This window comes from Rhinolophus ferrumequinum, chromosome 14 (genome assembly GCF_004115265.2).
Source record: "Rhinolophus ferrumequinum isolate MPI-CBG mRhiFer1 chromosome 14, mRhiFer1_v1.p, whole genome shotgun sequence".
Classification (NCBI taxonomy): domain Eukaryota; kingdom Metazoa; phylum Chordata; class Mammalia; order Chiroptera; family Rhinolophidae; genus Rhinolophus; species Rhinolophus ferrumequinum.
In genome coordinates, this window is record NC_046297.1 from 62,863,996 (window position 1) to 62,870,988 (window position 6,993).

Here is a 6,993-nt window from a genome sequence, read left to right on the forward strand (position 1 = left end):
CAAAAGGGAAAGCAGGTTTTGTTTCTCTTCTCCTGAAGAATGGTCAAATACTTCTTCCAACTTGTCCCACTTCCTGCACTTCTGCCATCATTTCTTTGTCATTTCTGGTATCACGTGAACATGCTGTTATGAAGAAAATGTGATTTAAGCTACTAACCATGAGAGCAATGGTTCTAGAAAGAATAAGGGTTCTTTGGGTGATTGGAGGGGCAGGAAAATGGGGACTCAACTTGCCAAGATGCAGTATGTGTGAGATGCAGAGTGTACGACGAAGACATGGGCCCTCATCCTCAGAGACCGACTCTTTCAGAAATAGGTCGATCCCTAATCTGGATATTAACAGACTTCCCACATGGTCTTTCTTGTCTCTTAACTGTCTGTGTGAGCATAAACAAGCCACGTTACCTCGATTTCTGTAAATTTTCTGTCTTACCTCGTAGGAGGATGCCACAGATTAGCAAAAACACAGGAAAATAGGTAAGCCTGTTTGTATAAAGAACGTAGCCTTCCCTCTTGCGGCCTGCCTCTATTTTTTGGGTGGTGAGGCTGTCTGGCCTCAAATGGAAGAAGAGGGTCAGGAAGATCAGGATAGAAGGGAGAGAGACCCTTCTGAAGGACAAATCCCTGATCCTCAAGGTCAGGGACGTGGAGGAACCCGGCTGGAGGGAAGAGGGCAGGGGGCCTGCAGACGCGAAAGACTTCAGCGGGACACACACAGCCTTGGAGTGTGTTAGTCAAGGGGTGTTCGCACCCCACGTGCACCTATGACTGATGGTGTGCACTCAGATGAGCTGTGTCCCCTCCCTGAGTCTCACTTTCCTCACTTGTTAAGGTGGGATCACAATATCTTTCTGGGATGAATTGAAGTAAATGAAATCATAATGCAAAACATCGGTGGGTGCTCAATAAATGGCGCTCTCTCTCTTGAAATTTATTAGTTTCTTTTTTTTTTTAATATCCATAAATGCACCAATAATAGGGAGCCAGGGAGAGTTCACAAAGATTCTCTAATTTACTGAACCAAAACCAACAGAAAAGAGAACTATTTCCCAGTTCTCCTACATGCGAGTGCCATGGAGTGACACACCTCTGAAAACACCCTGCAGGCTCCCATCTCCTTCCAGTGGCCCCTGCTGACCCTCCATCTGGAAGGCTGCCCTTCTCACGCCCCTGTCACCATCAACTCCTGCCTCGACTTTCCCTGTGTCTGTCAGTCCCTAGAGCTGTGTTCACACTCCCCTTAGCGACCTCCCGCATTGAGCCACTCTGATCTGTTTACAACTCCGGTTAGTCTGTGTCTTTTCCGCAGGTAGCATCTGAGATTTAAGACCAGGAAACACTTGCATACAAGGTCGGACAATCAGGTTTGCGAGCTTGTTGCAACGATGTTGCTAACCTTTTTTGATACCAGAGGGATGATTCATTATGAATTTGGACCAACTGGACAGTTAACGAAGTTTACTATTTGGAGGTGCTGAAAAGGCTGTGTGAAAAAGTTAGACGACCTGAATTTTTTGCTAACAATTCATGGCTCTTTTATCACGACAATGCATCAGCTCACACAGCACTGTCTGTGAGGGAGTTTTTAGCCAGTAAACAAATAACTGTATTGGAACACCTCTCTACTCACCTGATCTGGCCCCCAATGACTTCTTTCTTTTCCAGAAGATAAAGGAAATATTCAAAGGAAGACATGTTGATGACATTAAGGACATCAAGGGTAATGTGACAACAGCTCCGATGGCCAATTTTGGAAAAAGAGTTCCAAAATTGCTTGGAAGGGTGGACTAGGCGCTGGCATCGGTGCACAGCTTCCCAAGGGGAGTACTTCAAAGGTGACCATAATGATACTCAGCAATGAGGTATGTAGCAATTTTTCTAGGATGAGTTCACAAGCTTAATTATCTGACCTGGTAGAGCTCCCGGATTCCAGACACTGTGTTACCATGGTCTCTACGTGCTATCTCATTGAATCGTCACATTTGCCCTGTTGGGCCCTGCTACCCCACTTTATGGATGAAGAAACTGAGGCACCAGAAGTTTCAGCATTTTTACCTAAGGTCTCAAAGGTGCAAGTGGCAGAGTCAGAATTCAAATCTGGTCTCACTCAAGAGTCTCCATTTTTCTCTTCTCCTCTACACCAGCAGTGTTTGTGTTACTAGCCCTGACTACAATACCTACCCCATAGTTTGTGTTCAGGAAGTACTTATGGAATTAACTAGAAAAAACACCCGAGGCCATACTTAGAAAGTTTTAACTTCCTGGACTATATCCCCTTATTTGAAGGAAATGCTGCATTTCCATCCATGAGGCACAGGAGAAAGCCAGGTTTAACACATCAAAGTCACTCTGCTGTTATATATAAACCAAGGTATGTAAGATGCTTTTTGCATGCAGACAATGACCTAACATGGTATAAACACACAGAATCACATACAAACTACACATACCACGTGCTTTCCTTTCCTAGGTAGGGACAAGCTGGGATAACTTGAGGAACAAGATTCCAACATATCTGTGTCCTTGTAAGGAAATTCCAACAACTCCCATGAAGAATGTTGCCTTTGGTGGTTAGCAGCTAATGGCTGCACAGAGGAGTGAGATAAATGTTATCACAGCCATTGGACTTGACTGCAGCTTAACCCCAAGGTCACTGGGAGGCCAGAGCTGAACACGGAAAAGAATGTTGGCCCCTGAGCCAGCTCAGCGTCTCGGCATGCTCACCTCTCTTTATTGGCCGTCCCATCTAGCCCTGTGACAGTCTGTACCAGCCCTCACTTAGCAACTCAGCCATGCTGCTTCCCACTGGAAGGGAGCCCATCCCCCTCCCAGGCAGGACAGCAGGGGCACCTCCCTGCAAGGCCCACATTCCTCCTTGCCCACATAGCCCGTCTCCCCACTCATACAAAAGACTCTTTCAGAAACCGGTCACCTAGATTTGAACTTTCCAATAAGGCTTTTTTTTTTTTTTTTTTTTTTTTTTTTTCCCCTCTTTAAGCTCTGCAGCTAAAATACCAGATTCTGCTGTTGCTAAGATTAAGGATATTCTCCCTTTTTATCCTCCTTCAGCTCAGTTTCCATTCACTAGGTAAGACCAAGAGATAGATTACTGTTCTCTTGCCAAATGGAGAGAGGGTGCTTGAGCTTCTGGGGCTTCTAGTGGGGTGCGGTATTATTCAGGCTTGTACTAATAGCCCTTAGTTACTCCTCACACTCTCACAAAAGTCACGCATGTTTGTGTCAGTAACTAAGGCCGACTGAAACCACTCAGCCCTAAATGCACACAGGAGAAGCCTGGAGTTGGCATAAGAGGTAATTTAACATGAATATTTATATACTGTACATACTGCCTGCCGCGATTCCCTCAGCTTATTTTCATTGGGTGCATTTTCTTCCCATTTGCAGTCTTTATTTATTACAAAGGCAATGCTGTTAGCAAAATAACCCTCAGGGTAGGTTTTCTTTTTCTTGTTTTTTTTCTTTTCCTGCTTTCTAATCTACCTCTGGGAAAGTGTGCCAATAGAGCAGGAAAATTGGTCAGTGCTGCCAAAGCCCGGGAGATTGATGGACCATTGTACTGCGCTAGGACCTTTGGCCCCATCCCCCGCCTTAACCGCTGAGGGCTGAGCCCAGTGGCTGTATGAGCCCTGTGTGTACTGAGCGGGGCAGCTCACATTCGTCACCAGTTAGTGACAGGAATCACCCGTTTCTCTGGCTGTCAATGTGGCATTGCAGGTACCAAGAGTGCTGACATGTTCACTGGGTGCTCATGGGCTGGAGCTGGAACCACTTGGGTTTAGGGCCCGGCATTACCGGTCACTAGCTCTGCGGCTCTGGGCAAATGCCTTTCACATTCCGAGCTCCCACTTCCTCTTCTACAAAATGTACGTAATCATAGACCCTTCTTCACAGAGGTTGGGAGCATGTGAAAATGTATAAACGCGTGCACGTCCTCAGCTGGACACATGACAAGCTCTGACTCAACATTAACTAATTACACACAGGTGATCCTAACAGTAGCCAGAGAGGGTGATGGAGACACGTGTGCACGGGAGGTTACCCTCCTTTCCTAATGCACACACCTAAGTGCATTTTGGACCTACTTGTGTGATCCGTGTGTGTCTCATTCCAGAGCTTACGATCTATTCACGGTGAAACACAACTCAACATCTCTTGCCATATTTTTACCCGAAATATTTGAAATCTGGCAAATTTGAGCTTTTGGGAGGCCTTGACCTGGATATGAATGGTAAAAGCAGGTAGAAAAGGTTCAGACTTGCTTTGTGCGAGTGTCTGTGTAGAAATTAAACACATTTGAGAACTGCCACCCCAATGTTTTGATTCGTGACTGAGTTCCATTTCGGCAGGAGCTATAATTTGTAGCACTGCAAAACCTCACTGTGGCCATCAGGGTTTTAACAACTGGTTTACCAAGAGTTGCATCTCTCAATCCCAGGGGAATTTCCTGTCCAGTTCTGGATGTCATTTTCCTAGAGAAACAGAAACTGAGCATGGCTAGAAGGTCACCAGGATGGTGAGGGCTGTGAGAACGTGTGAAGAGGGACAATTCCTGGGTAATGGGTGAAAAGGCCTGTGTGGGAAAGAGGTTAAACTTCACCTTTGAGGCTTCAGACAGAAGGTCTTGAGCCACAGGTAGGGGTTACTAGGGAGATAGGCCGGGGTTTGATTGGCGAGAGAGAGTTTTAAGCCTGAAAACAGCTCAGCAATACAATAAGCTCTGATGAGGGTGTGTGTTTCCCACCCCTACTGCTGTGCAGGAGGAACTGAGAAGTCATTTTTAATGATGTTGTTACAATTTTTCATGATTTTATGACCAAACAAGATAACTTAAGGTCCTTTCGAACTTAAAGAAACCATCACTGTGATGTATCTGGTGCCTACAGACCGTGTTCCACTAATATCCATTCTCCCCTTTGACCTTAATAATGTAACTCCCGACTTTTAACTGGACACATGGCCACCCAGCTAGAACCTCATTTCTCAGTCTCCCTGGCTTCTGAGGATGAGACGAGGTAGCTGAGGTCTGGACAATGAAATGTGACCAGGAGTGATATGTGCCATTTCCAGGTTATCTGCAAACTATCTGTGAACGAGTGTTTCTTCTGCCACTCTCTTTCCACAAGGTCGAGTTACAGAGGTGATGATGGGAGCCAGAAGATACACCTGGGATCCAGAGCCTGTCTACGACATAGGGTCTCCTGTGTTGATGAAACTCCTGTCCAATAGGAATGCCTCCCCGAAGCTCCAGGGACCCAGGAGCTGCTGTACGTGTGAGGGACACTCATTTCAAGGTCACTGTCAGGTGCTCAGGTAACTTGGAAAAGTCACAGCCAGCAGCAGAAACATGCCAAGCCAAATCTTCACATGCTTAGCCTGGCATCTCATTTCTTAGATTAACTGTGGTATTGTGGGGACATAAGGAGGTAAGGGAAGAGGACGGGCACAGGAGTGCAGGTGGGTACATATGAAGTGTCAACCAACTCGAGCTATTCGTTTTGGGTCATTTCTCCGTTGGCCTCTTTCTGTTGACTCTGGGTTCTGCTGCCTGCCTTTCTGTTACAGCTTGAATTGTGTCCCACTGCCCCCAATTCTTAGGTTGAAATCCTAGCCCCCATGACCTCAGAATATGGCCTAACTCCGCAAGAGGATCTTTGTAGATATAACCGAGTTATGATGAGGTCATCAGTGTGGGCCCTAATCCAATATGATTGGCATCCTCATAAGAAGACACGTAGACACATACAGAGAAGATGGCCAAGCGACCATAGAGGCAGAGATTGAAGTGCTACAACTGCAAGTCAAGTATCACCCAAGGTTGCCCGCGAACCACCAGAAGCTAGGAAGAGTCCGGGAAGGAGTCCCCACGTGAGCCTCCAGAGTGCATAGCCCTTCTGACATTTTGATTTCAGATGTCCAGCCTCCACAACTGTATGACACTACGTTTCTGTTGCTTTCAGCCACCCAGTTTGGGGTACTTTGTCATGGCAGCCCTAGAAAGCAAATACACTCTTTCTGGGCAGCCTGTCTCTGCAGAAATGGCCGAAGCAGCCAGAGCTATCCAAATAGCAGGTCCCCTATGGGGTTTTGTCCCCTTCCATAGGACACTGGGGCCCTGACTTACAGGGTCTCCTTCAGCATTAAAGCCAGAATGGACCAGGCAAGAAAAATTGCAAGACTGATTACTTAGCACTGACTTCTTCCAGGGTGATTGGGGAAAGAAACAAACCAGTGGTACCTGGAAGACTTTCCTGAGAGGCCAAGTCCAAGCCCATGGGTGATATTGTCCATGTTCCTTTCTATGGTATCATTTTTTTTTTCTGAAACACAACCCCTCCCAAATTTGTGCTCAGCCCTCCTGAAAAGGTGGCACTATCCAGACAGATGTGAACATCAGCACCAATAAGATCACTAGCTACTTCATTTGCATGAAGTTTTCCCATTTCAATATCATTACCACAAGGTGGGGATCCTATTGCCAGGGCAACCAGTAACAGAACCCAGCAGTGTGGCTTTTCCAGAGACACTTCCTCCACTTTGACTGATTCCTGCTGTGTTCTTGGCTACCATCTCCTTTGCCATTAAAAGAATACAAACCGCTCGACAGTTCTGCCGTTTTCTCACCTCAGTTTGCTTTTACCTTTGCCAAGGAGCTCAGTCCTTACCTTCAAATTCAAGCTGTCCTGTCGAGTTTCCACTGGATTTGCTAACTGAGCTCTTTCATTCCTTCTAGCTGAACTTGGTGGTGCTCTCCCTACTCCTGTTTAATAGCTGTTCCCTCTGATCAACACTCTACTCACCAGTTTCCATGACCGCGTCCCCAGTGACTGACATGCAGTCATTTAACCTGCATGGCGTGTCCTGAGTGTGAATTCCAGCTCGGCTGTGAATTAACTCCCCGACTGTGCAATAAATTCTTCAATAATTGCAGGTAGCAGGTTGCTCATCTGTAAAATAAGATGTTCTACTTTGTAA